The sequence below is a fragment of the Cryptotermes secundus genome, unplaced genomic scaffold (genome assembly GCF_002891405.2).
Source record: "Cryptotermes secundus unplaced genomic scaffold, Csec_1.0 scaffold3521, whole genome shotgun sequence".
Classification (NCBI taxonomy): domain Eukaryota; kingdom Metazoa; phylum Arthropoda; class Insecta; order Blattodea; family Kalotermitidae; genus Cryptotermes; species Cryptotermes secundus.
This window is the reverse complement of record NW_019727832.1, coordinates 1-5,444: the sequence shown is the minus strand read 5'-3', so window position 1 is coordinate 5,444 and position 5,444 is coordinate 1. Positions and strand designations below refer to the sequence as shown.

General features: G+C 40.8%; 1 pseudogene; it reads left to right on the top strand.

Annotated features, from left to right (window-relative positions):
- Positions 1-4,232: 4,232 nt before the first annotated feature.
- LOC111865080 lies at positions 4,233-5,054 on the top strand (annotated as a pseudogene).
- Positions 5,055-5,444: the final 390 nt, after the last annotated feature.

Sequence of the window (5,444 nt, the reverse complement as noted above, 5' to 3'; positions counted from 1 at the left end):
AGAAAACCGAAATTAACGGCCCTAGGGATTCGCTGCGCTGACCACGCGACAGCCTCTATCCGCAAAAGTTGGCACTAAACTTCGCCGTCAAGCGGCGGTCACTCGTTCGGTATAGTTCGCTTGCGGACTAAAGCCACGGATATTATAGGATCTTACCTAAGATTTTTTAGGTAGTTCCTCTTTTCTCGCTTCCAACATTGCATCAGGTTTTCCTTCTTTAGAATGGTCTGCCCTGATGTAATGTTATGTCCCAGTTTTTACAGTACGGTTGGAATTCATATTCTACAAGCACTGTGCTGTTTAGCTTCACTTTTCGCTGGATAAATCGTGATTTATGCTTATAGTTAACACCATACATTCACAAAACATTAGCTGTGCCACGGTTAGCGTTCCATCACTGTGGCCCAGGTTTGATTCCAGGTCATGTCATGTGGGATTTATGGTGGACAAGATGACACTGGGCAACTTTTCTACGATTCTTCGGTTTCCGCTTCCCAGTTATTCCACGAAATGCTCCGTGTCCGCTAGTCATTCTGTTACCGAAGCTGAGATTGGCAGTGTCGTTAAATGTCGAAAGAAATCCACAAAAAAATGCCTTTTAAAATGTGGGATTCATTTAAGTTAAAATAAGTATATAAACTCTCGTGAAGACTTCATAGTTACACACCACATTTTCGTTGATACACAACCATAAAGATACACAAAAGCATATAACAATATTCTGTATCTAAAGAACAAAGAAGACGATGCTGTATCAATATTTGCTTTTATTATGTTTTTACAGACGCGACATGTTTCGACCCTTACACGGGGTCATCATGAGACGTACAGTCTTCCAGTTTGAGCTTAAGGTAGCGTAGTTTTTTGAGGCGATATGCTACAAGTCTACAAGGCTACAAGGCACTTCTACAAATATTTTTATCTGGGAAACGTGAGGAAGATGTGTTCCACCTGTGAACAGAAACAAGTGCCTGTTAATATTCTCGAGTTATTGTAAGATTTACAAGACAACTGTGATTATCATAACATCTCCCTGTTACCATGAAGAATTCGCATGTCGATTGGAATGTACATCAGAGAATGTAGTAATTATCTAACTGAGGGAATATCAAGGCATTTCTTCAGAGAGAATGACTAACCTGAGTTAAGTCTTTGTGTTTTTATCAGTGCTAGTGGATACTGTCGAATTTGTGATTGAACTACAGTGAATTCTGTAAAGTCAAAATTGCCAAATATTGCCTCCCGTGTGCGGGCCAGCTATACAACATTTCGAATGTCTGAGAAGAGAAGGATCTAAATGAAATGTCCGTATTGGTAAATATTTGTCTGATAATTTTCTTAATCAAAATGGTCTAAAACAAGGAGATGCTTTATCGCTATTGCTTTTCAACTTTCCTTGAGATTATGATATTGGGAAGGTCCAAGAAACCAGGTAGGACATCACCTGCTAGCCTACGCTGATTATGTGATTCTGCTGGGTGAGAACATAGATACCTCACAGAGAAACAAAGAAGCTTTAACTGATGCTACTAAGGAGGTTGGTCTAGAAGTAAACGCAGAGAAAACAAAGAATACGTTGCTGTCTTCTCACCAGAATGCAGGGAAAAATCATGACATAACGATAGGTAACAGATGTTTTGAAAGTGTGGCAGAGTTCACATATTTGGGAAGAACTGTAACAGATCAAAACCTGATTCAGGAGCAAGTTAAGAGGAGACTGAATTCGGGTAATGCTTGCTACTATTCAGTTCAGAATCTTTTGTCTTCTCATATGCTGTCTAAAAGCATAACATTTAGGATATACAAAATTATAATTTTGCCTGTGGTTCTGTCTGTGTGTGAAACTTGGTCTCTGTCATAAGGGAGGAACACAGACTGAGGGTTTTTGAAAACTGGGTGTTGAGGATAAGGTTTGGACTGAAGAGAGAAGTAACAGGAGGTTGGAGAGAACTGCATAATGGGGAGCTTCATAACTTGTCCTCTTCTCCGAGCATAATTAGAAGGATCAAGTCAAGGTGGATGAGATGGACATGTAGCACGAATGGGGGAGAAGAGGAATCCATATAGGATATTGGTGAGAAAGCCAGAAGTAATCCCTGGAAAAGAACAGGTAGTTCACCTGTAGGCTATTTGGGAAGAAAAACCTTAACTTGGGAGCAATGTTACATGTACACCCATTGCTAGCAATGAGTTGCTAAACTAGTTACAGCGAAGGCAAAATTCTTGGTAAACAGTTCATTGCTATGTTATGCAACAATAGAGGAGGCCATGTTTTCCCACGGCTGTTAATCTCGCTTTTCTAGACCGGAGCTACTATTTCCTTGAAATGGCTCCTCAGTTATCCACACGAGGCTGAGTGGACCCCGTTTCAGACCCACTACTTCTCAGAAAATCTGGTACCGCCGGGAACCGAACCCGGGACCCCTGGATCTGTAGCCAGGAGCTCTGTCCAACAACGAAGTGTAAATAGTTCAATATATTAATTTAATTGTGGGACAATCCTATGTATGTGTGTCTGTGCACGCGTGCATATTGTTATATAAGTACAGTAGAACTTGGTTATAACGTCATCAAAGGGACCTAAAAATAGTGTCGTTATAAACGAATGTCGTTGTAACCGAAATGGGCACTTCCACAGTAGCCTTATGTTAGTCACGTAAAAATCTACCAAAAACCGAGTTAAAATGTTGCATTTTTTAGTGAAATACGTAGTTAAGTACAGACTAACGTAACATTAACGTGGAATTGCCCAAATGTGTAATATCAAAGACATATTACAGCGCTTTTCACTGACAATACACACCGCACTAATACTGTATATTAAAGGTAGGCCTACTCACCAAATTACAGTAGATTACATCAATTGTTGTGCCTTACTGTACCTAGATACGAGTACAGTAATCAGTTATCTTCATCTGTTTCCTGTTACTTGCCCAATACACACTTTCTAAATTACGTTCAATGTCCATATCAGAGAAATTCAGGAATGAAAATGACGTTACATACGAGGTTGATGCATTTGTGCATGTCGTACTAAGCAAGGTATAAAAACAGTTGCTTTATGAGGAATTAGTTCGTACCATTGAATATTTGACGCAATAGACAAGGTGTTGCAGAAACCGATGTTGCTATAACCAAGTTTTACTGTAGTTCCTTGAACTTCACTACAGAGACTGAAGCATTGAAAGGAAATTAGGCATAATAACGTACGCACTTTCTAGCACTTTTTGTGCTAATATAAATTTTGTTACACTTTTGTCCAAAGGTATGCTGATGTCTGTTATTGTTTTTATTGTTATTATTAGTTAAATGTCTACAATTTTGAGTGGGGGCACACAGTAACGTAGTTGTTTGAGGGGCTATGCTACAAGCCGGAAGGTCGCGGGTTCAAGTCCCGATGAGGTCACTGGATATTTTTTTAATTGACCTAATCCTTCCAGCCGCACTATGGCTCTGGGGTTCACTCAGCCTCTAACAGAAATTAGTACCAGGAATTAATTAAACAATTTTCCTGGGGAGTCAAGCGTGGCCGGCGCGTAAGGCTGACGTTACCGCCATCTTTGAGCCGATTGTCTAGATAATGTGGGACCCTCAACGTCTCACAACCCTTTTGACCTTCAGGGCCTGGTACAGGGATAGCTTTACTATTTTTTAGTAAAATTTTGAGTGCCACATTGAAATATCTTCATTTGTATTACATTTTAGGCTGCAGCATTCGAATAAACAATGACTTGCCAGAACCCCAGCCATTGCTTCTAATCCCAGGAGGTGGTAAAAATGGGAATGGATTCTTTTTGCCAGAAGATGGTGATAACACTGTTACATTTGCTGTTGGCAAGAAGGTGCTCTTAGCCTCTTCTGGTGATAATAACTGTTTGGTCTACAGTGGTTCTGGGACTAGAACTGCACTTGCAACCCGTAGCTCTGATACTACATTTTATATAAGCCAAATTCCTTATAGATTTTCAGAGTTTGCATGTAGAGGATAGCCTTACCATGTTGCCAGCAGATCTGGCAGTAAATGTCATGACGGCACCAAAAGCCACATTGAGATTTGTTTTGCAAGTTGAGTCAGACTTTTATAAAATAACAGATATCTGTTTTGATGATACTCAATTGAAGACTTTGTATAGTAACTTCACATTTGTGTCTGGTATTGGTGGCTACCAAGTAGGATTTCCAAGACCAAGTTTTATACAAGATGATTTCTACCCTGAGATCTCAGTTGACAATCTCTACACAAGAAACGTACCATTCTTGGTTCAGCAGAGTTAGCTGATAAATATATTGCAGAGTCGCCTGACTATTATCTAGCTAGGGGCCACTACACAGCCAAAGCCGATTTTGTTTATGGTTCCCAACACAGAGCTACTTTCCATTTTGTAAACATTTCCCCACAGTGGCAAACTTTCAATGGAGCAAATTGGAATGCACTTGAGATGAGTGTACGAACCTATGCTGACAGGAATAAACTCAATCTTGATGTGAACACTGGAACATATGGTGTTGCAACATTACCAAATGTTAATGGCATTGAGAATGAGTAGTATTTATACGTTGATGACAATGACAACAAAGGGATTCCTGTGCCAAAACTGCTCTGGAAAGCAGTGTACAGTCCCAAGACACAGGCTTGTATTGCTTTGGTGGGAATCAACAACCCATATGTTTCTAATCCACAAGATTATTTGATTTCTAATGCTGTTCGCTCAAAAATTTCTTGGCTACAATGGGATCAGAAAAGTATTGAGAAAGGATATTCCCTTGGCTGCGATGTTGATGAATTTAGGTCCACAGTCAGTACCCTCCCAGAATTCAGTGTAAGTGGCCTGGTAATGTAATATGTGAACATATGCAGCAGCTGTTCTCTGTAGCGGTATCAAATACGAGGGGCGCTCAAGTTCTAAGGTCTCCGATTTTTTTTCTCAGGACTGGGAGCAGATAGACACATGCGGTTTAGTTTAAAATACATGTGCACTCTTTGTGAATGCGTGACAGAGATTGCAGCACTCTACGGCGCACAGTACTCTAGTGGTAGCAGCGAGAGTGAGGAGTGTTTTTGATACTTAAAATGACGACGTTTTCGTTACAAGAACAGTGAGTAATCATTCATTTTCTCCACTTGCGTGGTGCGACACCCATTGAAATTCATCGCCAGTTGAGTGAGACATGTGGTGATGGTGTCATGAATGTGAAAAATGTGCGCTCGTGGGTGCGACAGTTCAAAGAAGGCCGAACGTCATGTGACAACGAACCAAAACAATCTCGGCCTCGCACCAGCCGGTCTGACAACATGGTCGAGCGAGTTGAGAAAGTTGTTTTGGCGGATTGCCGATTGAGTGTGGAAAACATCGCCTCCAAAGATGGCATTTCCGTGGCATCTGCACAAAATCCTGCATTCCTGCGAATGCGGAAAGTGTCCTCCAGGTGGGTTCCACGAATTT